Below are 26,575 nucleotides of genomic sequence, written 5' to 3' on the forward strand. Positions count from 1 at the left end.
AGCAGCTCAGAAACTTTACAGACTCAAATCCAGTTTTAAAAGAAAAAACCGAAAGGTCTACTATAAAAGAAGACAAACCCGAAGACACACAAAATTATATTAACACTAAATCAAATGACAATTACTTCTCTCAATGTCAATGGAAAAAATGTAGCAGTTTAAGTCACAGAGTCACAGAGTAAAAAAAATAAATCAAAAAGATAAATCTAACATTCTGCCGCACAGAGTCACAGAGTAAAAAAGTCACAGAGTAAAAAAAATAAATCAAAAAGATAAATCTAACATTCTGCCGCCTACAAGAAACACATCTGAATAGTCAGAACAAACAGACTCAAAACAAAGTTTGGAGGACAATCATCCAGGCAAACGATGGCCTTAAAAAAGCTGAAGTGGACATATTAATATCAGATGACACAAACTTCACTCTTAAAAATGTTATAAGGAGGGGCCGGGCGGTGGCGCTGGAGGTAAGGTGCCTGCCTTGCCTGCGCTAGCCTAGGACGGACCGCGGTTCGATCCCCCGGCGTCCCATATGGTCCCCCAAGAAGCCAGGAGCAACTTCTGAGCGCATAGCCAGGAGTAACCCCTGAGCATCACAGGGTGTGGCCCAAAAACCAAAAAAAAAAAAAAAAAGTTATAAGGAACAAAGATGGACATTCATAGTAAGCAAGGGGTACCTACAACAGGAAGAAATCTCATTTCTTTTATTTTGTTTGTTTTTGGGCCACACCCATCAATGCTCAGGGGTTACTCCTGACTGTCTGCTCAGAAATAGCTCCTGGCAGGCACGGGGGACCATATGGGACACCGGGATTCGAACCAATCACCTTTGGTCCAGGATTGGCTGCTTGAAAGGCAAACGCTGCTGTGCTATCTCTCCGGGCCCAAGAAATCTCATTTCTATACATATATGAATGCAATGAGGGACAAGCAAAATATTATATACAATTGTTTACAAATCTGAACGAAGAAATAAATAGAAACAAAATAAGAGTGGGAGTACTCAAAACTGTCCTGTCACCCCTTGATAGGTCAATCAGACTGAAAACCCAACAAGAATATAATTGCTCTTAAAAGAGAAAGGAAGAAAGTGGTATAGTAGGTATCTATAGGGCACTCCATCCCTAGAAAACTAAGTAAATATTCTTCTCCACTGCAGAAGGGTTATTTTCCAGGATGGACCACATTGTAGCCAATAAAACATACCTCCATAAAATCAAGAGGATAGAAATTGTACAGACTACTTTTTCAAATCTAAATGCACTGAAGTTAGAAGTGAACTACAGAGGGACACATAATAATAAACTTTAAAACCAGGAAACTAATCAGCTCACTACGAAATGAGTGAGTCAGATATGAAATCAGAGAGGAAATCAAAAATTCCCGGAAACAGTGAAAATGAAGACACAAATTCTCAGAATTTGTTGGACATTGCAAAAGCCTTACTGAGAGAAAAATTTATAGTTTGCAAGCACACATTGGAAGGAAGATGAGGCCTACATAAATAACTAATGACACAGCTTATAAGATTAGAAAATTATCGACAAAAGGAACTAAAAATAGGTAGGCAAAATGAAATAGCAAAGTTCAGAGTAGAAATCAATGAAGTAGAAATAAAAAAAATTATGAAAGATAAACGAAAGCAAAACTTGGTTATTCGAAAATAATGAACAAGATTGATAAACTACTAGCAAAATTCACCAAGAAAAGGAGAGAGTGGCCCCAGATATCCCCCTCTTTTCCCCCTGGACTCCAGGCCCTCCCTCGGTGCCGGCTCAGATGGCCAGAGTGGATTCAGGTGGATCCTTAGGGGTCCTCAGGCTCCCTCCTCCTTCCGTACTCCAGGGGGGAGGTGCATGGGTAGGAGATTGGGCAGATATCTGGCTCCTCTTTGATTCTGGAGGCCAGCTCTTGCCAGGTATGAGGTTTGGGGAAGCCCTATGCCGGAGGCCCTCTCCCTAGCCTGGGGAGTGCTGGGAGGCTTGGCAGGCCCCCAGCCGTCCTTGTCTTTTTCCCCTGACTCCAGGCCTTCCCTGGGTGCCAGCTCAGATGGCCAGAAGTGGGTTCAGGTGGACTCTTTGGGGTCCTCAGGCTTCCACTCTCCCTCCGTACTCCAGGGGGGGAGGAGCATGGGGAGGAGGGTGGCCAGATATCTGGCTTCCAGTTTCCTCTTTGATTCTGGAGGCCAGCTCATGCCAGGTAAGTGGTTTGAGGAGACCCCATGCTGGAGGCCTTCTCCCTAGCCTGGGGAGTGCTGGGAGGCTTGACAGGCCCCCAGCCATCCCCTTTTTGTCCCCCTGGACTCCAGGCCCTCCCTGGGTGCCAGCTCAGATGGCCAGAAGTGGGTTCAGGTGGATTCTTAGGGGTCCTCAGGCTTCCCTCCGCCTTCCATATTCCAGGGGGGAGGTGCATGAGGAGGGTGGACAAATATCTGGCTTCCGGTTTCCCCTTTGATTCTGGAGGCTAGCTCTTCCCAGGTATGGGGTTTGGGGAGTCCCCATGCCGGAGGCCTTCTCCCTAGCCTGGGGAGTGCTGGGATGCTTGGCAGGCCCCCATCCGTCCCTCTCTTTTTCCCCTGACTCCAGGCCTTCCCTGGGTGCTGGTCCAGTTGGGCTCTATAGGGGTCATCAGGCTTTCCCCCTACCTCTATCTACAGTAATGGGAATGCGCTTTGGGAGAAGGATGGGTCATTCTAGCACTGGTTTATGTTGGGACAGTCATGGGAAATTTTTTCTCCTTGGTCTCCTATTGACAGTACTTTATGCATATAGTTTATATATGCATAATATCCAACTTGTATTGTGACCTTGATACTGCCCTACAAAGTTCATATCTAATCTTTTACTGCCTCAGTCCCAACCTTTATTTCCCCCCATCTTCCCATGTAGGTGCAGCTCATGACATGAAGCTCAACACATAGAGTGATGACTGCAGTTAGAGAAATAACTACACTGAAAACTATCATAACAATATGAATGAATGAGGGAAATAGAAAGCCTGTCTTGAGTACAGGTGTGAGTGGGGTGGGGATTAGATAGATCTGGGAAATTGGTGGTAGGAATCTTGCACTGGTGAAGTGGGGTGTTCTTTATATGACTATTACCATACAACTACAATCATATTTGTAATCACGGTGTTTAAATAAAGATAGTTAAAAAAATTTAATAAACCACATTAGAAATGAAAGGGGGGATAACACTATAGATACTAAGGAGATTCAAAAGGTAATCAGAGACTTTGGGGGGAGCACAACCAGTGACTCTGACTTTACTCCTGGCTATGTGCTCAAAAATTGCTCCTGGCTTGGGGACCATATAGGATGACCTAGGACTGGGTCAGCTGCTTGCAAGGCAAACGCTCTACCAATCTACTACCACTCCGGCAACAATCAGAGACAATTTTGAGAAACTCTATTTCACAAAACGTAAGACACTGGAAGAAAAGGACTAATTCTTAGACTCTTATAATCTTTCCACCACTGAATCAAAATAATCTAGCATAACTAAACAGACCCATCACTATTAAGAAAACTAACGTGGTAAATAAAAGTCTTCCCCCCGCAAAAGAAAAAAAAAAGCCCAGATCGATTAACTAACAAAGTCTTTGGAACTTTTCAAGAATTAATTGCAATCATTTCAGACTCAGGAAACTGAAGAAACAGAAACATTACGAAATAGTTTTTATGAAGCTCAAATCACCCTTATACCGAAACCAGACTGAGATCTGCAAAACAAGAAAATTACAGACCAATATCCTTGATGAATGCAGACAGAAAGATCCTCAACAAAATCCTAGAAAATAGCATCCAACACCTCATCAAGTACATCACACACCATGACCAAATTGATTTCATTCCAGAGATGCAAGGATGGTTTAATATATGTAAATAAATCAACATAATACACCATATCAACAAAAGGAAAAGTAAAAACCATATGATCAATAGATGCAGAGAAAGCATTTGACAAAATGCAATACCCATTCATGATAAAAACTCAACAAGATGGGAATGGAAGGAATTTTTCTCAATATAATCAAGGCAATCTACCACAAGCCAATGGCAATATTATTCTCAATGGAGATTTTAAAAAATCCTTTCCTATAAAATCGGGTACAAGTCAAGGCTGTCCCATTTCACAACTCCTACTCAACATAGTGCTGAAAGTTTCTGTCATAACAATTAGGCAAGAAAAAGATATCAAGGGTATCCAGAAAGAAAAGGAAGAAGTCAAACTATCTCTTTTTGCAGATGACATGCTACTATATTAAGAAAACTCTAAAGAGTCTACCAAAAAGCTTTCCTACAGACAAAGAAATGTCAGTATCAAAGCCCAGCAAAAGTCTCCTGCTGAGCTCTTCTGTGATCTCTCTCTCTCCCCCCATTTCCTTAAAGGTATCTGGTTTCTCTTTACCTGTCTCTTCATATGCTAATTCTAGCTCTGATATCATTGGTTCATCCCCTTTCTTTTCTCCCTGGCTACGCCCCCAAAATCCCTCTATATTAGGTCCGATTCAAGAAATAAAGCCTCTCTCTGGCCTCTCCCTCTTGTTTTCACCATGTAATTTTGTGTGGTTTCATTTATTTCTTATTTCATAATTTATATTTCATATTCGTCCACTCGTGCACCGCTTGATTCCCAGTGGAAAAATAAACCCACTAAGGTTTGCACAGAACAGAATTGCCCCACTCCTCTTTCCCATTTAATAATGTTTAGTGATCAAATTCCCCAAGTAACAACTGCAGGTCTCAAGAAAAAAAAATGTTTATCAAGTACAAGCTAGTCTTTCCTACTGACCTACATTTGAAACAATCACTAAATTTTTGGTTTTTGGGCCACACCCAGCGGTGCTCAGGGGTCACTCTTGGCTGTCTGCTCAGAAATAGCTCCTGGCAGGAACGGGGGACCATATGGGACACCGGGATTCGAACCAACCACCTTTGGTCCTGGATCGGCTGCTTGCAAGGCAAATGCCGCTGTGCTATCTCTCCGGGCCCTCAATCACTAAATTTTTAAGCACAAAAAAAAAAAAAAAAAAAACGCATAGAAGGAGGGAAAATCTTTTCCCTTCCATGGTAGATCATAACCCTGATTTCTTTATTTATCAGAGAGATAGCATGGAGGTAGGGCATTTGCCTTTCATGCAGGAGGACGGTGGTTTGAATCCCGTCATCCCATATGGTCCCCCCCCAAGCCTGCCAGGAGCGATTTCTGTAACCCCTGAGCACTGCTAGGTATGACCCCCCTGAAAAATTAGGTCTTTATATATATATATATATATATATATTCAAAAAATTTAGTCACTGAGAACGAACACACACACACACACACACACAATCATTAGCTCTCTAAAGCTTAAGGGCTTTCAGAACTCTAATAAACCAATGTTCTTTGCTATGCTGAATATGCTGTTAACTCGAGCTAAATGTATGCCAGAAAAATTAAAAGCAAAATAATGAAGCATGGAATTACCCTATTTCAAAGGCTATTTCCACATTTCTTAGTCACTTTTTGATTTCTGGTTGGAGTTGAAAAGAGTTAGCTCTCGCCTGCATTGGGTAAAAAAGAAGCCATATGCATTGAAAGTTTGAGAAATAACGTTTAAATGCTTTTTCCTTTAAATACCACAATCCCAGTCTAGTCAAGCATAGTACCAGGAGATGTTAGTAAGATGCAGTTTCAATGTTATTTATTTCCAACAGGTTCAAGGAAGAACAGTTTTATCAATCCTTTGGAGCATAGAAATTACTTCAGTCCCAGCACTCAACTCCACCTAGTAGCCCCTAGGTTCATAGTTCACAGCTCAAGGTAACATGCTAATTACCTTCAGGTTCCAGGCATCTACTTTCTCAAAAGGCAAGTCAGAACATAAGTCCTGCAACAATATACTTCCCTATTCTCCAAAATATCTCCAAGATACACTCTCCCAGAACATTTTTTAGGAAATACTCTCACGGGATATTCTCGAGGTAGATACTCCCAGAATATTCTCCAGGATACACTCTCCCAAGACATTCTTTGAGATAGATTCTCTAGGATACACCACTTGGAATATTCTCTGGAATATATTCACCCAGGATATTCTCTGGGATCAACTCTCTGGGGATATTTTCTGGGATATACTTACTCTCCTAGTCAACACTTTTCCAAAAAGATTTCATGCTTTAAAGGAGGAAAGTTTGTACCAAATAACCATCTGGGTTATAAAAAAAAAAAAAAACTACTTAATAGTCTATCTGTATTTCTTTTATGTTCACTTGAGTAGGTTCAGCATGTACAATTACTATTGCATTTTCAAGGTATTTGACAAAGTTGATATAAAAGCAAGCCTCATTTGTAGGAGATGAGTAAGTCACAGAAGAACACTGGAAGCAGACTGTGCTTGTGCCCCTCTTCTCCAGCTCATCCCTCTGCTCTATTCCTTCACATGCTACCAAGGGTTAGTAGCATCTCTGAGACAAGCCCCTTCCTGCAAGAGCCTTCTAGTTGGAAAAAAACTGCAAAGACACACTCTTCTTCATGAAATACCTTTTCTTCCAGGTTTCTACAACCACAGAGCCTTTCTTCCAGCCAAATGAGGAAAACAGACTAAACAGAGTGAATCCCCAAAGAAGGGGAGTGTTGAGTGAGAGTAAAACTATGGCCCTAGAGAACAAAAGTGCTGTCAGAATTCCATAGGTGAGACCCATTCCCAGAAGCTACAAAGATCCCAATGCCAGGATACAGCAAGGAAAGAAAACACAGCTTCCATATATACCCTCCTTGTTTGTATATGAGAAAGGAAATATTGAGAAACTGAGCAAGAGAGGGTCTTTCTGCCTGCTCCTTGCTCCACTCTCAAGATCACAAGCATAACTCAACTGTTTGCACCAAAAAAAAAAAAAAAAATCTTAAAGGTGGAAACCCTGCACACCAAGAAGAAAAATTTTGTATCTTCCAATAAACTATTCTAAGAAAGGACTTTGATTTTAAATTGCCTGTTTTCCATGCTTTTAGTGCCTATTAATTTTTCCACACAGGGAGGAAAGTATGCAAATCCACTTAGCATCAAAGCTAATTTGCTCTTAACTGAAGCATTTCTAATCAAAAATCCTAATGTAACCACTGTTTTCGTAGTTACTTAAAAAAAAAAACTGGCTTAAACAAGTTTACCAAGCTAAGTATCCTGCCAACACGAGATTTATAATGCCCATGAATAAACAAATGAAAGGATTTCTCCTCTTCTAAAACTCCTTCCTATGCAAAAAAGGGAGGGGCATTCAACAATTTTTATTGATTTCAGTGCTATGTATATGTCACATAATCAAATTAGGAATACAAATTGGTTACTGAAATTTCAGTCATGCCTTAATCCTAATGTTTTCAATCACCATGGATATTATTCCAGCAAGGGTGATATCACTATGCATAAACTACAGATGACTGACTCTCCATCAGCCTCTTTCTAGACACACTAACAGTTTCAAAGGCCATGCCTAAACACTTACTACAGAGGATCTGTATCTATGACTGTGTAAGCACCTCTTGAGAGTGATGCTGGACCATCTTGCTTGATTGCCTTGGTCCAATGAGCACACTTAGGAATCAAGAAGAGTAAAAAGTAGTGTTGGTCATTAGAAGGTCTCTTAAGCATTCAAGGCTCTTCAATGCCAAATACAGGTGTTAAAAAGGGCCAAGAAAGCCTAGGGCCTGAGGAGGCCTAAGGTCCAGGACAGCCAAGGTAGAATCCCAGGGGTCCAGGGTTGCCCAGGGTCTGGGAGAACTCACTGCCTTATTAGAGACCAGGAACCTTCAGATATGTAAATCAACAACACAGGTTTATTTCCTTTCCAGAGCTCTGGGGTGTCACCACAAGTCAGGAATTCGGTCTGCAGTGAGACCCTGAACATCCAAATTCACAAGCATTTAAGGGAATTCATAGGATAAACAGCATACAGGTCAAAGCATTTCATAGATTTATACAGTTTAAATCATCCAATGATTTTTTACAGAAAAGATGCAATTTTCTGTCTGTTCAGCCCCTTCATGACATCATTTACCCTCAACTCCTAGACTGATGGCATGCAGAGATGCAGATTGGACCTGTCAGGTGGTCTCCTAATCTACAGGGTGGAGTGCTGCAAACGGGTTAGTGTTGCTAAGCAGAACCTTCATGGGGTTCGGGAACCTTTCACGGAGAAGCATGAGCACGAGTGGACGAATATGAAATATGAAATAAATGAGACCACACAAAATACATTGTATGGGGACCCTCACCCAAGGGACGAGAGACAAATTTACTTTTCAGTTGATGACATTTTATAAGGACAGACTCTGGTATGCAAGGTGTCCTCAAAGAGCAGGAGAGCAGTACAATGGGAAAACAGACCTTAAATTTACATTTTAAAAGACTTTTCTTCAGGTGAGAAAGAACTCTGCTGGAGGGCAGTGAAACCAGAAGTAGAGATGTTTTTGGTTTAGCAAAAAGCGGGTTTTTCAAGATACCAGGAGGAGAGAGACAGAGATATTCATGATGTTTAAGTAGTAGCTGCAAAATAGATTTTGGGGGGGGCCGGAAATAATTGTTTACCATCATAGAGCTAGACTTAGAAGAACAAGCTGTTGGCTCCAGGTTATGCGAACTAGCCAGCAGGGGACTTTTGGTATTGACATTTCTTTGTCTGTAGGAGAGCTGAGGCTGGATTTCTATAATAGCCAAATAGAGAAGGATGTAATGTTACAGCCATGTTGGAATTACCACCAATGATCCACGCAAAGGGTCATATGATTGACTTCGCTAAGCGGGCCTTTTGGCAAATAATTCGTTTAGAGAAAAGTCCTGCACCAGGGAAGGAAAAGACCACGTCTGGTGCGTGCTTGCCTTAGATAGGATGTAACAGTGGACAACCCGTTCTCTTGACAGTGCAGTGAGCAGAGCGATTAGGGAAAGGGAGCCATGTTTATATCATACTTCAAGCGAGCCAGTGACAGAAGCGAGAATAGCATTAAACTAGATTTTGCCCTTATTCTATACCTATTGTGCTGTCTATGTGTTATTCTTTTTTAGTGACTGTGTGCAATTATTCCTCCCTAATCTTTAAGGGCCATCTGCCATCTGCAAGGACCAAGCTGTCTCCTTGTGGGAATGTAGGACGGTCAATTTGGTTTAGTTTCACCTCCCTCCTCTCCCTTAAAGGTGTCCTTAAGATTTACATCCTGGTTCCAGGAATCAATTAAAGTTAGCCTTAATCAGCTGTCTCTTCGGGCCTAGTCTTCCTTACCTTGTAATTAAAGCCTGTGACTAAATTTGCGATCACCTATTACTAAGAAATCACTATTCCTATTAAAAACATACTATGTCAAATATATTCATTCCAACACAGGATGAATAATAAATAGGTCGTAAGCTTTGGGTAGACATGAAGGGACAGAAGCAGAGTGACCCCATTTTGATTCCTGGCCCTACTCTGCACAAACTGCTCCAGCTCTAGCAGATACCAAAGATGACTTTGGTAGTCCAAGGACTTGAGATATGGGCTCTTGGTTTTTTTTTTTTTTTTTTTTTTTGCTCTGTGAGTTTCATCAAATGTTTTACAATCATATTGCAAATGTTTCCAGGTCATTTAACATGCCCTTTTCTTTTCAGTGCCCCTGTCATACCTTCATCCAATTTTCACAGTTCACTGTGTTAATGCAGGTGCCAAGATGGTCACATTTTTGAGGAGCCCCAAGTGAAGGATTTACAGGACTTTATAAGGAGCAGCAGTCATCATTAAAAAGGATTAAGGTCCCCCAGTTCAATTAGCCATTGTTCCTGTATGCTAATGAGGATACTGATACATATTTGTGAGATAAACAGAAATGTTAAGAAGCCTTTCTCTGGGCCTGGGAAGGTCTTCAAGACTAGTAATTCAGTTGAAGACCACCAATGTGGGCTTTGAAGAGGACCTGGTTTTCAAAAGCACACAGTTGTAAACAGCAACCAGTGGAAGGACTAATTAGCATTAAACAGGCCCTCTGGAATGAACAGTGAGATGACAAGGGTCATTAAACCAAAGAAGGGTTCAAGCTCCCCCAGTCCCAGGGGACAATGCCCAAGGTACCCATGCAAATTAGGGAAGCAGCCCTGGCTTGTAGGGGATGAGCTGCACTACTCAGACCTTCAATCCTCCATTCACCCAATTCAATTTCCTCTCTGAAAAGGAGAATAAAGAAAGAAAACCAAAAGGAAGAAAAGCAAATGGCCCACATCTTCCTTGATACCTAATTAGCAATCACTTCTGTCCTGGAGAAACAACAAATAAAAGGCCCCTAAGGAGCCTCACAAAGGCAACAAGAAGACAGACCACAATTAGCATCTGCATTCAGAAGGGCAGGGGTTTTCTCCCACATCATGCCTGCATTTCTACCACAAAGAGAAAATCTGTAACCAACAGAAAACCCGGTTGTTGTTTTATTGGTATTTTTCTCTCTTGAAAAAAAGTAATAAAGAGCAAACTCCACATACATGCCACAAATGTGTCCCAAATAAAAACAGGAAAAACAAACCCTAACAATGCTCTCTTAAAATACTCAACAAGATCTCTAAGTTTCTTCATTTTCTTTATAATAAAAAATTCTTCAAACTACAAGTTTATTTAGAAGAGTTTGAGCGAGAGATATTTTTGTTAGCAATTTGAACTCTATTCTAGTAAATTTACCTGGACGTCCTGCCCAATTTTGCAGTGGGGATGTTTTGGGGCTTTTGTTGTTTGGAGTTTTTTGTCATGTATTTTTTTTTTAATACCAATTTGAAGAATGTTTCAACTGTTCTCCATGAGAATAGATTTTTTTTTTATCAACAATCAAGTTACTTAGGTTCAGAAAAATATGTAGGTCAGCAAACAAAGTTTTTTCTGAGATAAATCAAAAACAAACAAGGGCCTAGGAAATGCAAAATAAACTCTCACAGTTGCTATTCTAGTCCGAATTTCTAAAATGGTCTTGATAATAAAAACAGATTGAGACATTATTAAGAAATTCTTCCAACTGAACTGTGACTTAAAAACAAGCAACTGTTACCACAGTCCACTAAGTCCATGCTAAAATGAGAAAATCTGGTGTGGAGAAAATAATTAAAAGATGAAGGGCCGGAGAGATAGCATGGAGGTAAGGCATTTGCTTTGCATGCAGAAGGTTGGTGGTTCGATTCCAGGCATCCCATATAGTCGGTCCCCTGATCCTGCCAGGAACGATTTCTGAGCATAGAACTAGTAACCTCTGAGCGCTGCCAGGTATGACCCAAAACAAACAAACAAACAAACAAACAAAAAGGATGAGAAAAATTGTGTTTGATTGTGCAAGTACATTTACTCTATTCATTCTTTAGAAATTGCCTCTAAAATATATATTTTAGCATAAAAGTGAAGTGTTCAAATATCTCATAGAACAAAGTACATATTTAATTTATATTTATATTTAAAATCTATTTTGAAATCTATTTAAAATTTTACTAGTTATTAGTTCTTATATTTGCTTCTTTTTAAAAGCACATTTTCTAAATATGTCCAGTCATCTCACTTAACTGAAAACTTCTTTTACATGTCATTTATTTTTTATAGAAAAACTTTTCTCAAGTTACATCCAAATGATCCCATCATAAATTAACAATATAATACTAATATATTAATACTATATTACATATATGTATATATAATACTACATTATATTAATACTATATTAATACTAGTAATAATACTGAAAATGCTTTCAATATCAAAAAACAAGGGCCATAACAATAGTACAACCAGTAGAGTTCTTATCTTGCACTTGCACTTGAACCCCTGAATCACAATTGGGTCCCAAGCCCTATCAGGAGTTATCCCTAAAAACAGAGCAAGAGCTAAGACCTGAGCAACTCTGAGTTTGGCCCTCTTTCCCTTGTAAAAATACTGGAAATCACAGATCAGCCTAGCCCAGAGCACAATTATTCTACATTTGCCACAATCACCTAACACCAAAATTCCAAAATTACTTAATCTACATGCCCTTTTCAGAGGAAAAAAATTCACTCAGTGTCCCCTGATCACTCCGTTTAACTAAAACAAAAGAAAACAAACAAGAAAACAAAACAAAGAACAGAAAATAAGTTCCCAGTTGTGTTTATGACTATTATGAAGCCTCGTCTTTTCAGCATCCCTGGAGGGGCCACTATCACCCACTTTGGAAAACCAATGTGGAACATAGTATTTTCTTTGTTTTCTAATAAAAAGTTCAATATCTCAAATACAGATGCTCCAAAGCTGACAAGAGAGATGCAGAAAGACAAAGCAAAGCATCCCCAATTCCACAGGCACCTTCTCTTATCTTCTCTGCCAAATGTGTTTCCTTTCACTAGGTGACTTCCCAGGTGGAGCTCTGTCATTCATTTATGTAAATTATCACCCAGACTTTTTTTTTAATAACATCCTCCAGAACATTTTATTTTTTCTTTTGTTTGGGGGCAACACCTGCTCACCTCCAGGCTCAGGGCCTGGCCCTGCACTCAGGAATCACTTTTGGAGTTGCTGAGAAAAACCATATGGGATGCCAAAGATGAATCAAACACATTGGCCCCTCCTGCAGGACATTTGAGTTTGAAAAACTGATCCGAAAGTTTGGTGAAGTTAACACTTCAGTAGTTGGAGAAACCTGGTCTAATTCCTTGGTACAAGTCAATAGAAAATAAATAAGAGATGCATTCTCTATAGATTTCTCTTACAAAGCCTTAGGTATGCAAAAAAGAGACTGTTCTCGTAACATATCATTTTGAGCCCTTCATATACAGTAAGGCTCACCATCTTCACTAGAGCAATAGAAATGTCTTAGAAAATATTTTAAGTCTTCTACATTGATTGCCCTGAAGTAGAACTATACAAGCCACTTTTCCCAGGAGACCACAAATTCATATATATTGATTTGTTGAGTGGTTAAGCCTGCTTTGCCTTTCAAAAGCAAGGTAGAGTCTTTTCTCTGAGGTAGCACACCAACAATGCAGGAGCAATTCCAAGGCTAATGCAAGAAACTGCCTGTTGTAAACCCCAAGGTATCATCCACATTGACCTCGGAGAATATGGCCCACAAAGATCTGTGAAAGACCCAAATAGACTGTGGAGATGAGTGTTGGCTGCATCCTATTCTAGGATTTGCTGAAGTTCAGTCAACCTCACAAAATCTAGCAGATTCCAGTGTCTACCAAAGCCCACGCAGAAAATAAAAAGCAATCAGACTCTTAAATCTTAAATCAGCACACACCCAGCATGGACAGGATGCCACAGCCCCAATCCAGTTACAGGGCCAGGGCCAGGTCTAGATACCCAAATGGAGGCCTCAGTGGGAACCCCTCCCCCCATGTCCAAGAATATGTCATGTATGATATATGCATGTTGAGAAAATAAAACACTCAACACTCCAAAGTAAATTCAATTCAGTGATACATAATCTAAGATTAAAATTTAACTATCGGGGCTGGAGAGATAGCATGGAGGTAAAGCGTTTGCCTTTCATGCAAGAGGTCATCGGTTCGAATCCCAGCGTCCCATATGGTCCCCTGTGCCTGCCAGGAGCAATTTCTGAGCATGGAGCCAGGAGTAACCCCTGAGCACTGCCGGGTGTGACCCAAAAACCACAAAAAAAAAAAAAAATTTAACTATCACTGAAAACTCAAATTAAGTTCAATTCAGTGGGATATTTTCAACTTATACCTATTAGCTGTTCTTGGTCAAAACAGAAAATGGATTTTCTGTGCAAACAGCCCATTTCAAGGTGTATTTTTTCCCCATACATATGTTTATTCTGCAAAGGAAAAAAAAAGCACACGATGCTCTCAAAAGAAGAAAAGTTGCCAAGCCCTCAACCAGAGACTAAAAACACTGCAAGAGTATAAATTTGTCAGAGAAAACTCAAATGGAGCATAAAAGGAAAATGGGCTGAATTTGGACTCCACTCATGCTTCCATTCCCTACCACAGTGCTATTGAAAATGGAAGAAATAGGAGTATCATTATATAGCATGGGCTTTTTATTGCTACAATAGTCTTGGGTTGGCCTCAAGCAGAAATTTTTATAATCTAGTAAAAATATTTTCCTTCTTGAGATTGTGAACGATTTCATAAACCATCAGTAGCTACTTAGAACTTCACAACCTTTGCTGGGTTTCATATCATTTTTTATTCTTTCTGCACATCCTCTCAATGTTCCTTTCATTTGCACCTTTCCCAAAATTGACAATCACAAACTCCCAGTCCTGGCTCCTGATTAGAAAAAAACCTATATTTTGCGTATCTCACACAGGCTATAAAAAGTTAGCCTTCCAGGGGGTTGAAGAGATTAATACAGAAAGTAAAGAACTTGCCTTACTTGTAGTTGGCCTGGCTAAAATTCCCAGCACCCATATAGTACCCCAAGCACAATCCCTGGAAGTGATCCCTGAATCACATTTCTAGAATTAAGCCCTGACCACAACCACCAATACTTCCCCGACAAAATAGGCCATCCTTACTTTAATTCAGGGGCGGGGGGGATTTTAGACTACTATGTTTAATTACTAACTAAAATAACTAAAACTCTGCTTATGGGGCCAGAGCCCTAGCACAAGGGCTCAAGGCATTGCCTGCACTGGCCTAGAACGGACCACGGTTCTATCCCCTGGCATTCCATATGGTCCCCCAAGCCAGGAGCGATTTCTGAGTGCATCATCAGGAGTAACCCCTGAGCCTCACTGGGTGTGGTCCAAAAACCCAAAAAGACAACAAAAATAAATAAATCTGCTTATTTGCCTATTTTGGTCTCATCCATGTGAAGAGTCATCATTTGTTTCAAAGTCAAGTGGAAACCAATTAATTCGATTTTTGCAGAAACAATAGTTTTCTCTCAGTATGCTTTTTTCCATATTCTTCTAGAGTGGAATACTGTTTGGGTGTGGAATATCAATACTCAAAGACTTTCTGAACCCCTCTGGTAGTTTAACAGTGGCAGAGTAGTAATCCCCTTGCAGCAAAGAGGATACTTTTTAAGTCCTGAGTCTGCCTTAAAAGCAAAATGGAACTAAAATGCAAAGTACCACTGTCCTAATATTCCCTAGAATAGAGATATAAGGCTGGGATACGTGGAAACAAACAGCTATGAGCTAAAACTCCAGGTCTGAGAATGGCTAAGCAGAGAATTGTAAAACCCACACACAGGATTTGTTTAATGTTGGGGGACAGAAATCTATGTCACACTGTCATTGGACTTCTTGGGAGCAGGGAAATAGTTTTTGACTCCTATTCCAAGGTGGGTCATTGATGTGGTGCCAGGGATTGAATCCATTGCTCCCACATGCAAAGCAGGCACTCCAGTTCTCTAAGTTCTCTTTCTATTCTCACTTGGTATTTAATTGCCTTATTTAATTGGCATGTTTATTCACTTATTTATTGGTGGTAGACCACACCTGAAGTATTTGGGACTTACTCCCAGCTCAGGGATCACTCTTGGTGGGCTCAGAGGGCAATATGGCATTGGCTTTATCCAAGGCAAATGCCCTATCTAATGAATTACCACTATAGATCTTCACTTGGCTTTTTATGTTTGTTTGTTTTGTTTTAGTTTTGGTCCACACCCAGCAGCAGCATTCAGGGGTTACTCCTGGCCCTGTCCTCAGAATTCATTCCTGGCAGGCTCAGGGGACCATATGAGATGCCAAGGATCAAACCCGGGTCTGTCCAGGTTGGCTGCATGCAAAGCAAATGTTCTGCAACTGCGTTATCGCTCCAGTCCCAGCACTTGGCATTTTTAAGTAGCAGCATCAACTCTCTTCATTGTTCTTTATTTCTTAGATATAAGAACAATGGAGAAAGTAGAGATAATCTTTGAAAGCATCATTTTTCATAACCAGTGACATTACTTCTAAAAATGTCCAATTTTGCATATAAAAGATTCACTTATACTGTTTATATACCAAATAAGTGACTTTTTTTTTTCATTTCAACATGGAAATCACCACCACCAAGTCTCAGTATGAAACTGCAGGAGAGGGGCTGGGGAGGTGGCACTAGAGGTAAGGTGTCTGCCTTGCAAGTGCTAGCCAAGGAAGGACCAAGGTTCAATCCCCCGGCATCCCATATGGTCCCCCCAAGCCAGGGACAATTTCTGAGCACTTAGCCAGGAGTAACCCCTGAGCATCAAACGGGTGTGGCCCGAAAAGCCAAAAAAAAAAAAGAAAAGAAAAGAAAAAAGAAAAGAAACTGCAGGAGAATCAGAATGATAATATCTTCCGTAAGAAAATGAAAAGAGGGAGATGGTCTGAAGAAACCACTTTGGAGCTCAGGCATTAATATCCTGAATTACTCTTTGTTCTATGGATAAATTACATGTGAGACAAATATTCTTGAATCTTCAGGATATAAACTACTACCTAGAAAATTCCAAAAGTCCACTCACAATATTATTTACCACAAAATCAACAGATATTTTATACCAAACTGCAATCCAATCAAAAGAGCATTAGCCTGAGCAGTTACCAATCACTGTGTAGCATGACTGTGTACTTGTAACAAGATTCTAAAACTGCCCAAAGACATAAAAACTGGTAGACCTTTAAGCATTATAACTAACTCCAGAGTTACTGTGATAACAGAGATGGGGAACAGTTCAGACCCACCACAACAACACGCACCTTCCTTTTCACTAGGGCTCCATTTTTCCCATGAAAAATATATATAAACACTACCCATTTTGATTGCCTGGTTCAGTTGTAGCCGAGGCTGCAACTGCCAGGTGGCCTTGCGCCATGGAGGTAGAAAGGTTAGTGTCGTTTCTGTATGTGAGCTTAGTCCTGGTGACTGCACTCTTGAGTCTCAGGATATCAAATCCTGATCTCTATGAGTCCCCACTGCAGTGGGTGACCTCAGTTGTTCTTTGGGGAATGGTCCTTGTTCTCTTCTTTTGGTGGCAAAAACTAAAGTGGCTCACTGCAAGAATAGAGAGGAAACTCTGAATATCACATAGCCATGGAGGAAAATGACGAACTGTGAAAGATTCCGACAAATTGTTAGAGTATAAAGACACGGAGGACTCTTTTAGCTGTTGTGCTTGAGGATACACTTTTGGATCACTTTGACTCAGCTGGCAAAGTTAAGAGTTCTTGGTGTGGCTGCATATGCTTGGCTCTGCAGAGTAAATTGAAAGACTGGAAGGTGACATCTTTCAAAGGAGGTAAAAACCAGGGAAAGATACTTAACAACATGAGACCCCAAAGAAGTGAAGCCATATCTTCCAGTCGAATATGGATGAGATTCAATGTAGATTGGAATACCTGTGGATGCATTTGGAGAAGCAACCAAGAGGAGTTCTCAGCAAAACAAATGAGCGCTGGGTATTGCTGTATTGAAAAATTGAGAGAAATTGAGGGAAAACTGAGGACTGAAAATCCGTTTTGGAAGATGTGTGGGTGTGGCAATGCCGGAGTCAATAGGGCACAGCAGCCACTCAGAATATGGTGCTCCTTAGACCAACCTCCTCCGCTTCCACCACTACTGATTTAGGAACTTGTTTACTTTTAAGAAGATCTAAAAACAACGTGGACTCTTGGCAGACAGTTACCAGGGCAATCTGGTTGTCATCCATGAAAACAAATTTTATCCCCTCTCTCAAATAAAATGTTTATATAGTAATTATAAGAGAGGTGAATGTAATGATTTCAATTGACTTTAAAAAATAGTTATTTATTTATTATTATTATTTATTATTTAAAATTAGTTATTATTCTATTTTGTGCCTTGGTAATATGCATTTAACAAAATGCAGAAAGTTTCTCACACATTCAAAATAGCAAACACTTTAAAATAAAAAAAAAAAACTTTAAATTCCTTGAAGAATCTGCTTCTTCTAAACATACTTATTTTCATATATGCTTACAAGGAAAGCATGATATGCAAAAAACAACAGCTGATAATAGCAAGAAAATCATATAGTTTTTATTTAAAATAACTTAAGTTGCTATTGAACCAGTGAGAATATCTTTTAAGTAATTAGGTAACTGGTAAATATATGGTGATCAGAATATTATGTACCTAATCTAACCTCACTCAAATATAGTTACTTAATTATTTCAGATACTTGAAATTAGTTAATGTTTTTGAAGTATGTGAACATTTCTGTAGAATTTTATTGTTTAATATACTAATAAATTTCATTTATTGTAAAAAAAAAACTACAGACATATATGTTGTAAAAATGTAAAGTATATACATCAAAACCTAAGCACACTGAAAAACAAAATACCTTTATTTTCAGCTATTTGTCCTGGCAATTTTTAAAAACCGCACTGGCAATTTTTACTAAAATATTAGAGAAATCTCTGCCTAATCCCCAAAATTGCTTTGTAGATTATTTTAGGATTATTTTAGGATGGTTTGGGTTCACCAATGAAATGAGAGATACTATGTGATTTGACAGTAAGAGTTTTACTGGTGACCTACCCTCCCATTGGGAAGAGACAAACTCAAAATATCCACCTTGTTTGTATTTTTAGAAGAGGAGGGCATTTTTACAGAGAAATAGAAGAGTTATTAAATGCAGTTTTAGTTAGATACTAGCGTATCAATTTGTCATCCCACTGATACCTTACAGCCCCACTTGATGTGATGAGGATCAAGATTCCTGATTACGGTTTCTATCTTCTTGGCCTTTAGGAGAATATAAGGCAGACACATTCTCGACATTCTCAGCTAACCAACAAGTGTTTCTGGTTTCTAATGCTTAAACTCTTAATTCCCTTGGGCTGGGTTTTATTAGAAGGAGTTAAATATTTCTAGGTCTGTAACTAAAACAAATAACCAGTATAAAACATGAATATCTGTTGTTAAAATTTTCTAAAATCCCTTGCTATTGTTGCAGTAGCTGACTTTGCTTTTGGGACAGGGCAAACAACTCATTCCGTGTTACAAAGGACTACCATAGTCGACTAGTAGAATAACGTTCTTGTGTCAATAGGCTTGTCTGTAAATATGGAAATTGATATTATTTGTCCAGAAAAATTTCTTGACAATCCAGGAGAATGTTAGATTCCTTGTTTTATTTCATTTCAGTGGGCTCAAATACATCTATTCTATTGGAACTCATCCTTCTAGACAAGACTCCACTTGAATCACCTTCAAAAATCTATTCAAATTTCTATGGCAAACTTTTCCACATCCTACAGCCTAGAAGTTAGATCTTTTTTTCTCCAAGAGGCCACAATAACTTAAATATACAATATAAGAAATTCGTAGGATATGGGGAGAGACTGTGCATATTTCTCTACTGTCCTGTGTCCTGAACCTCTCCTGAATGGGCCGAGAAGGGCCCAGTAAAATCGCTCTCCTAGAGAGCTCAGGCCGGAAAGTCAAGGAGAACTGAGTGTCTGAGTGAAAACCAGCTATCAGCGGTAACCTACAGAAAGGCAGACCCTCTGTCGATAATGTCAAGCTGAAGAAATCTATCCCTGCAGTGTGATTACCAATTGGGAGAGATTGTGAGTGTCGCCTATATGTGTTTCTCTACTGTTCTGTCTCCTGAGACTCCAGAAGAGCACCTCTGCTTTGCTTTGTGGACGTGCACCCTTTCTAAGGAAAGAACCCCACCATAACACGCAGAAAAAAAATCACACTACAAGTGTGACTATGGGGAAACCTTGCAGGCAAACACCATGCACAGAAAATGAAAATGATAGCTCTGATGACCAAAAAAATACCAATCATCTGATTAACCTCTCAGATAAGGAGTTTAGAATAGAAATATAGAGAAGCCTCATGAAAATCAAAGAAAGTATAGCTCTAGCTGAACAGAACAGAAAGACAGAAATCAGAAAACTCCGAACTGGAGTAACAGATCTGAAAAACACGATAGCACAACTGAAAAATTCAATGGACAGCCTCTCCAGCAGGGTAACAACAGCCAAAGACAGAATCAGTGAACTGGAAGATCAAATGTAAAACAACTCCATACAGCAGAAGAGACTGGAAAAGAACCTTAAGGCAAAAGATCATACAATGAAAAAAGTACTCAAAGAATGTGAACAGATGAAAATAGAAGTCTTTGATAAACTCAAAAGAAACAACATAAGAATCATTGGAGTCCCAGAGGTCCAGAAGGGAATCCACAGGAAGACTCAACAGTCAAAGACATCATTGCAGAGAAACTCCCAGAGCTAAAGACTGCATACAATCAAATCCTGCATGCCCGAAGAGTACCAACTAAAAGAGACCCGAAGAAAAACACCTCAAGACACATCCTAGCCACAATGACGAATCCTACAGATAGAGATAGAATACTGAAAGCAGCAAGATCAAAAATCCATACGATTAAACGGCAGACATGTCACAGAAATTCATAGGATTAAAGAGCTTTGTTTAATAAAAAACAACTATTAAGAGTCTTTTATAAAGAACTTGATATAACTCTCCCAAGCACCCTCTTTTCAATCTGCACTCTTTCCTGATTACCCTTCTTTCATCCCTAACCACCTAATTACCTTCTATCCTCACTGTCTCACTATAACACTCCCAGGCATTTCCACTCAAGTCAATTAAACATAGGTCTGCAGAAATCTGACTAAAATGGCACTTACGATTACACTACGGCTCATTAGTTATTTATGAATAACCTCTGTCCTACCTAATTATTTATCATTGATTTACCCATCTGTCAACATCATTTGTATAGTTCAATGCAAATGAATTGTATTTAACTTACACCATTATTTGTTCTTTATAATAAAATTACAAACTGACTGGAAAACAAAGGCACCAGCTTTTAGAGGTCCAATGGGTTTTACAAAGTTATTTTTTTTAAGAGAGAGGTGCTCAGTCTGAAGTGTAAGATAAGGTTAGAGAGGCCAAGTTTGCAAGATCTTTGAAATTGTTTTATACAAATGCCAGAAACACAGGTGTTCCTTTAAAATCTGATTTATACATTGGATAAACATATTCAATTCAGGGGAAAAATCGTATATAGACTAAATGAATCAAAAAGTATCTCTGAAAAACTGTCAATAGGCCATCAATTTCTATCTCTGCCTCCAGAAATGAGGCAAGTTTACACTTTTGCATTTAGTGACCCTTCACTGAACATTTAACTAGGAATACTATGATCAAGATCATATCAAGGGGCTTAATATGGGATAACTAGTGTTTTGATATGGCAGACAGATTATAAGAAAACAAATTAATGATAAAGATAATAAAATTTACATCAAACTTGCAATAATGCTTAGAAGTGATGTGTTTGTTGAGATTAAGTGCTTATTGCCAATTAGAGACTACTCCTTCTAGGTTTTCATTCTAGAAATAAATGATAAAATTACTTCTTGGAGAGGCTATGGAGTGGCTATTTTATTAGAGGTCAGTGCTAGATTTATTTGACTTGTTTTGAAGCTAAACATACTCCCTTATGCACACCAGACTCTATCAAAGAATGTTATTGAATTCTTAAGAAGACAGAAAAACCCTTCCAAATGAAAGAATTAATTTCTACATTTTGTAAATAAAGTAAAACAAATCTAAACATCTGAGATCGTATTATCATGAGAAACACAAACGATGGGCCAAAAGTTACTGAAATCAAATCAAATGTGTTTGTTAAAGAAATTTAATTGCTTAGCCACCTATAACAGTCACATTGTGTAAAAGAGGACACTATCTCAGTGCTTGGGAAGTTTATTATTTCCTAGGCATACTCAAGTAAAAGTTGCAATTAGATTTAAAGTTATGCATTTTATTAAGCGTGTAATAATAAATTACTCTTGGAGACTTAAACTCTAATGTGATTCACAGCTACACTGAGAAATGAAACTTCAGTGGTAAAATTTTAGACTTTGAGTCAAACAAAAGTTTCAATAAAAAGTCAGAATCTAAATACTTTACGTCTTAGGTTTTTTGTTTTTGTTTTTTTTTTTTTTTTGGTTTTTGGGTCACACCCGGCAGCGCCCACGGGTTACTCCTGGCTTCATGCTCAAAAATCGCTCCTGGCAGGCTCGGGGGACCATATGGGACGCCGGGATTCGAACCGATGACCTTCTGCATGAAAGGCAAACGCCTTACCCTCCATGCTCTCTCTCCGGCCCTCGTCTTAGGTTTTTAAAGAACCATTTTAAAAGAGAACAAAACTCACAGAGCCATGAGAAAAGTAAACGCATTTTTACAGCATTTCTTGTTTTTATATTCCTACAATATCTAGGCAAATGATGGTTTCAACATATACAGCTTGAAGGTAGTCATCATCGTAGTTGTAACCAACCTCAATATCTCACACCACTACTCCACTTATATTGCCAGATGCCAGGTGTTCAATTGGTTCTACTGAGAGCAAAGGGGAGAAGGATTTAATGAAGATAATGAGGAATATACTCAGTGCCACGCGAACGCTTGTCTCCTCAGAAGAAATGCTACCTGATCACTCAAGCTTTTTAGAAACAGAGTTTAGAAGGCTTATTAAGGAAAAAATATTGGTAATGATAACAATCTGTCATATACAAAACAGATTTGAGCAAAATACAAACTCAACCTAATTTCTGTGTTTTCTGTCATTCCATCCTTATTCTAGACAATACAAGTAAACAAAAAGGAAAGGTGCTCAGAACGGTAACCGGAATGGCCAACAAATACAGAAATTTGAAAAATCCTGCATCAGCATTATCATCTAAAAAGGAGCCATTTCTAGATGCCAGAAACTGGGGGATTTCTCCTGGATGTAATGCATTTGGAAGCTAATTAAAAAGGTATTAATTGCTCAAAAATGCAGTCGCACTACCAGAAAGCCACCCTCAGTTGTAGAAAGTGAATCAAAGACATCTAGTAAAATTCTACTAATGCATGAACATTTGCACGATTGGGAGCTGGAAGTGTAGATGGGTCACAATGGACAGGACAAGTACATTTGTGGACAACTTTTAACTGTGCTGGAAGGCCCCACCTTCACAACACACAGAAAAGCAGGAATTTGGGGGTCTTTTCCTCCCTAAAAAATGGAAATACAGGAATCTAATTTAGACACAGCTAAGACTTTTGAGATCAAAATAAAAACACAGCAAGTGTAGATTCTGACATTGCTGATACACAGGGGAAAAAAGACAGACACAAACCTCAGATGGGGTCCATTGTACAGTTCCATTAATATCCAGAAATTTCAAACTTGGAGTTGACTTTTAAAAACTTCAACTCTTTGAAACAGACTTCTCTGAAATAGTTTCACAAAAATGAGTTAACAGGAAAATGGAAAGTATATAGATGACACTTTAGAGGTAATCTTGGAAGGAAGAGAGGATATGAAAAAGAAAATACTATCATTTGAGTAAAAGAAATACACACTGAGGAAATAAACTTTAATACTGGGAAAAATAACAAAAAATTTTATGCCTAATATTTTTTTCATCTTTATTAAAACACTGTGATTACAAACATGATTGTAGGTGGGTTTCAGTCACTAAAAGAAAACCCCCTTTACCAGTGCAACATTACCAACACCAAGGCCCTCATCTCCCTCTCCCCACACCCTCTGCCTGTATTCGAAACAGGCATTCTACTTCTCTCACTCATTAACATTGTCATGCTAGTTGTAAGTATATTATTTCTTTAACTGCACTCATACTCTTTGAGGTGAATTTCATATCGTGAGCTGGTCTTTCCTACCCTCATCTCTGGACATTATTACAGCCGTCAGGAGAGATGAAGTCATAAAACTTTCCTATACATGGATGTACATGGAATCTATTATGCTAAGTAAAATAAAACAGAGGGAAAGAGAGACACAGAATAGTCTCACTCATCTATAGGTTTTAAGAAAAATAAAAGACATTGTAATAATGCCCAGAGACAATAGAAATGAGGACTGGCTCAAGATATGAAGCTCACTACAAAAGAGTGGTGAGTGCAGTTAGAGAAATAACTACACTGACAACTATGGTGACAATGTCAATGAGTGAGAGAAGTAGAACACCTGTCTGGAATGCAGGTGGGGTGAAGGGAGGAAGGAGATTGGGGGCATTGGTGATGGGAATGTGCACTGGTGAAGGGAGGTGTTCGTTTTATGATGAGAGTAAAACATAATAGCCTTAAAACAATATGCAGGGTCTGGAGAGAGAGTAGAAAGGTAAGGTGCTTGTTTGGCATGAAGCCAACCATATTTTGATGCCCAGTACTACAAATGGTCTCCTGAGCACTGTCCAGTATTTTGATGCTCAGTGCTACAAAAGATCTCCTGGGCACTGTCCAGTATGATCCCTGAGCACAGGGCTAGGAGTTGACCTAGAATATTTTGAGGTGTACTCTTCAAATACACACATATAGGTAGATAAATTAAGGGCCAGAATTAGTCTTGGGGGTTAGATATGAGACCTAGAATACAAGAAGCTGAATCTAATCCCTGTCATTTCATACCCTTTCCAGCAAACATCTGGCCCCAAGCACTGCAGGAGTGAGCAGCTCTATAGCACTGGCTAGGTTTACTGACCATCTAGTCCACACTACTAGGAAAAGCATTCAGCAGGAAGCGCTCCTAGTTCCATACTCTTCACTGGGGATGACACTATCCCCATATTCTCCTGCAGGGGGCAGCTTCCAAGTCAGCTCACTTTAAACCAGCACTGCAAAGGTCTTGAAAAGGGTGATTTGAGGATGCTTTGAAATTTGGGGGGAAAAAACTTATACTCAGTAAAAGAGAATTAAAGAGAAGAATGAAAGTAAAAAGAACTTAAGGATAAAACCAAAACAATCACCACCTTGTAGCTAGAAAAAATAATAAATGCTATGGAACATTTTATCCAAATAAATATTAAACACTTAAAGACACACTGCTCTTAGAGAAGAAATAAAGATTAAAAAAAAAGTTGCAAAAAACAATCAATAACCATGAGAATAAAATTTTATCAATGAAAAACTTTCAAAAAGAAATTATAGACAATATGATTAAGGAGATAAATTCATAAAATAAAAAAAAACAAGGGACAGATACTTGTGTCATATGAAATGCTCAAAATACATAAAAGCTTCCAAGATGATTTTATAATGCTAGTATCATCCTAATAAGTCCTGTTTTTAAAAGAAAAACCACACCCAATCTTACTCAGGAACACAAGTACAAAAAAGGAAAAACAATACTTGCAAATAGGCTCAAGCTATATATTCACCTATCACCTATACTTGTGTTAGTTTTATTCTCAGATATAATTTTCATTGAGCTATAGAAAAATCATTGTTGAGTTATTTTTATATTACAATGTGAAAAGAGAAAAAGTAAAATAATGGGCTGCATACATATATTTTACTAGGACTGCCCATTGAAGATAAGGGTGAAAGATCTGCCTCTGCTCTCTCCCAGAATCTCAACAGAATACTGGAAAACTATTAAGGAGTATAAATGCTTCAGGGCACTTGATTGAAAGTGCCATGTTTTGCTTAGCTACTCATTGTCCCCTTCTGTATCATGACATTTCATCATTTTTTCAACAAATATGTATTAAAATTGAGTCTGTGTCAGACAGTATATGTCAGGCATCCTTAACTTCTCCCTTGTCCTTGGCAGATTATTAACTTAGAGAAAATTGAGTTCCCTGTAATGACTTGTACTTAAATCACATCCTGCTCATTTCACCTAGGGTTTCAGCTGCATTTTTAGAAGAGGAAAGAAGAGAACATGGATTCTATTACCGTATTTTCCGGAGTATAAGACGACTCCCTAATTTTGCAGTTAAAACATAGGTTTAGGCCTATATTCACTGTATCAGACAGAACCTTCCTGTGCTGAAACTGTATGTACCACAGTGAGCCAATCACAACAAGCAAAGGTTCAAAGGTTATACTGTAATAGACTTCCTCTCCGACTCTGGCCAATCTGAGCAGGCTTTTTACAGTGTAGATTCCTGTCCAAAGCATTGTCTAATTTGCATGCATAAAAGCCTGCTTGGATTGGCTGAGTTAGAGAAGCAGTCCGAGCAGCCTTGCAGTGATTGGTCCCTTATCATAGGCACCTTTTCTGGCAATACCCTGGTAGCATCAGTTAATCTCCCCCACTACATAAACCAAACAACACCCCATCCTCGGACCCTAGCACTGAACCACCAACACAGTTAGCTGGGTTTTGTCAGAAGTGGCCCCTAGATCTTCTGAGTACTGTTGGGGAGCCCCCAAGAAAGAGATTTGGAAACTCTGCGGCCTGATTATTTTTTGTTTCGTTTAGCGGCAAATTGAAACATTTTTCGGGATATGCTTGGCTTATAAGACGACCCCCGATTTTTGGTTGACTTTTTTTGTTTCAAAAGTCATCTTATATGCCAATAAATACGGTAGAAGAAAAACTCAAAAAAACCAGAATGGGAAGGCCCGGAAAGATAGCACAGTGGCGTTTGCCTTGCAAGCAGCCGATCCTGGACCAAAGGTGGTTGGTTCGAATCCCGGTGTCCCATATGGTCCCCCGTGCCTGCCAGGAGCTATTTCTGAGCAGACAGCCAGGAGTAACCCCTGAGCACCGCCGGGTGTGGCCCAAAAACCAAAAAAAAAAAAAAACCCCCAGAATGGGGTGATATTAGTCAGCAAGATTTTTATAATCAAAAGCACTTTAGTATGTTAC

General features: G+C 39.1%; 1 protein-coding gene and 1 pseudogene across 1 annotated transcript in view; one reads left to right on the forward strand and one right to left on the reverse strand.

The window, feature by feature from the left end:
* Positions 1 to 26,575, reverse strand: part of TMTC2 (transmembrane O-mannosyltransferase targeting cadherins 2) — a 587,133-nt gene that overhangs the window by 456,853 nt on the left and 103,705 nt on the right. The window lies entirely within an intron of this gene.
* The window catches only part of LOC126022884 (pre-B-cell leukemia transcription factor 2-like), a 29,689-nt pseudogene continuing 25,716 nt past the window's right edge, over positions 22,603 to 26,575 (forward strand).

Source organism: Suncus etruscus, chromosome 11 (genome assembly GCF_024139225.1).
Source record: "Suncus etruscus isolate mSunEtr1 chromosome 11, mSunEtr1.pri.cur, whole genome shotgun sequence".
Classification (NCBI taxonomy): Eukaryota; Metazoa; Chordata; class Mammalia; order Eulipotyphla; family Soricidae; genus Suncus; species Suncus etruscus.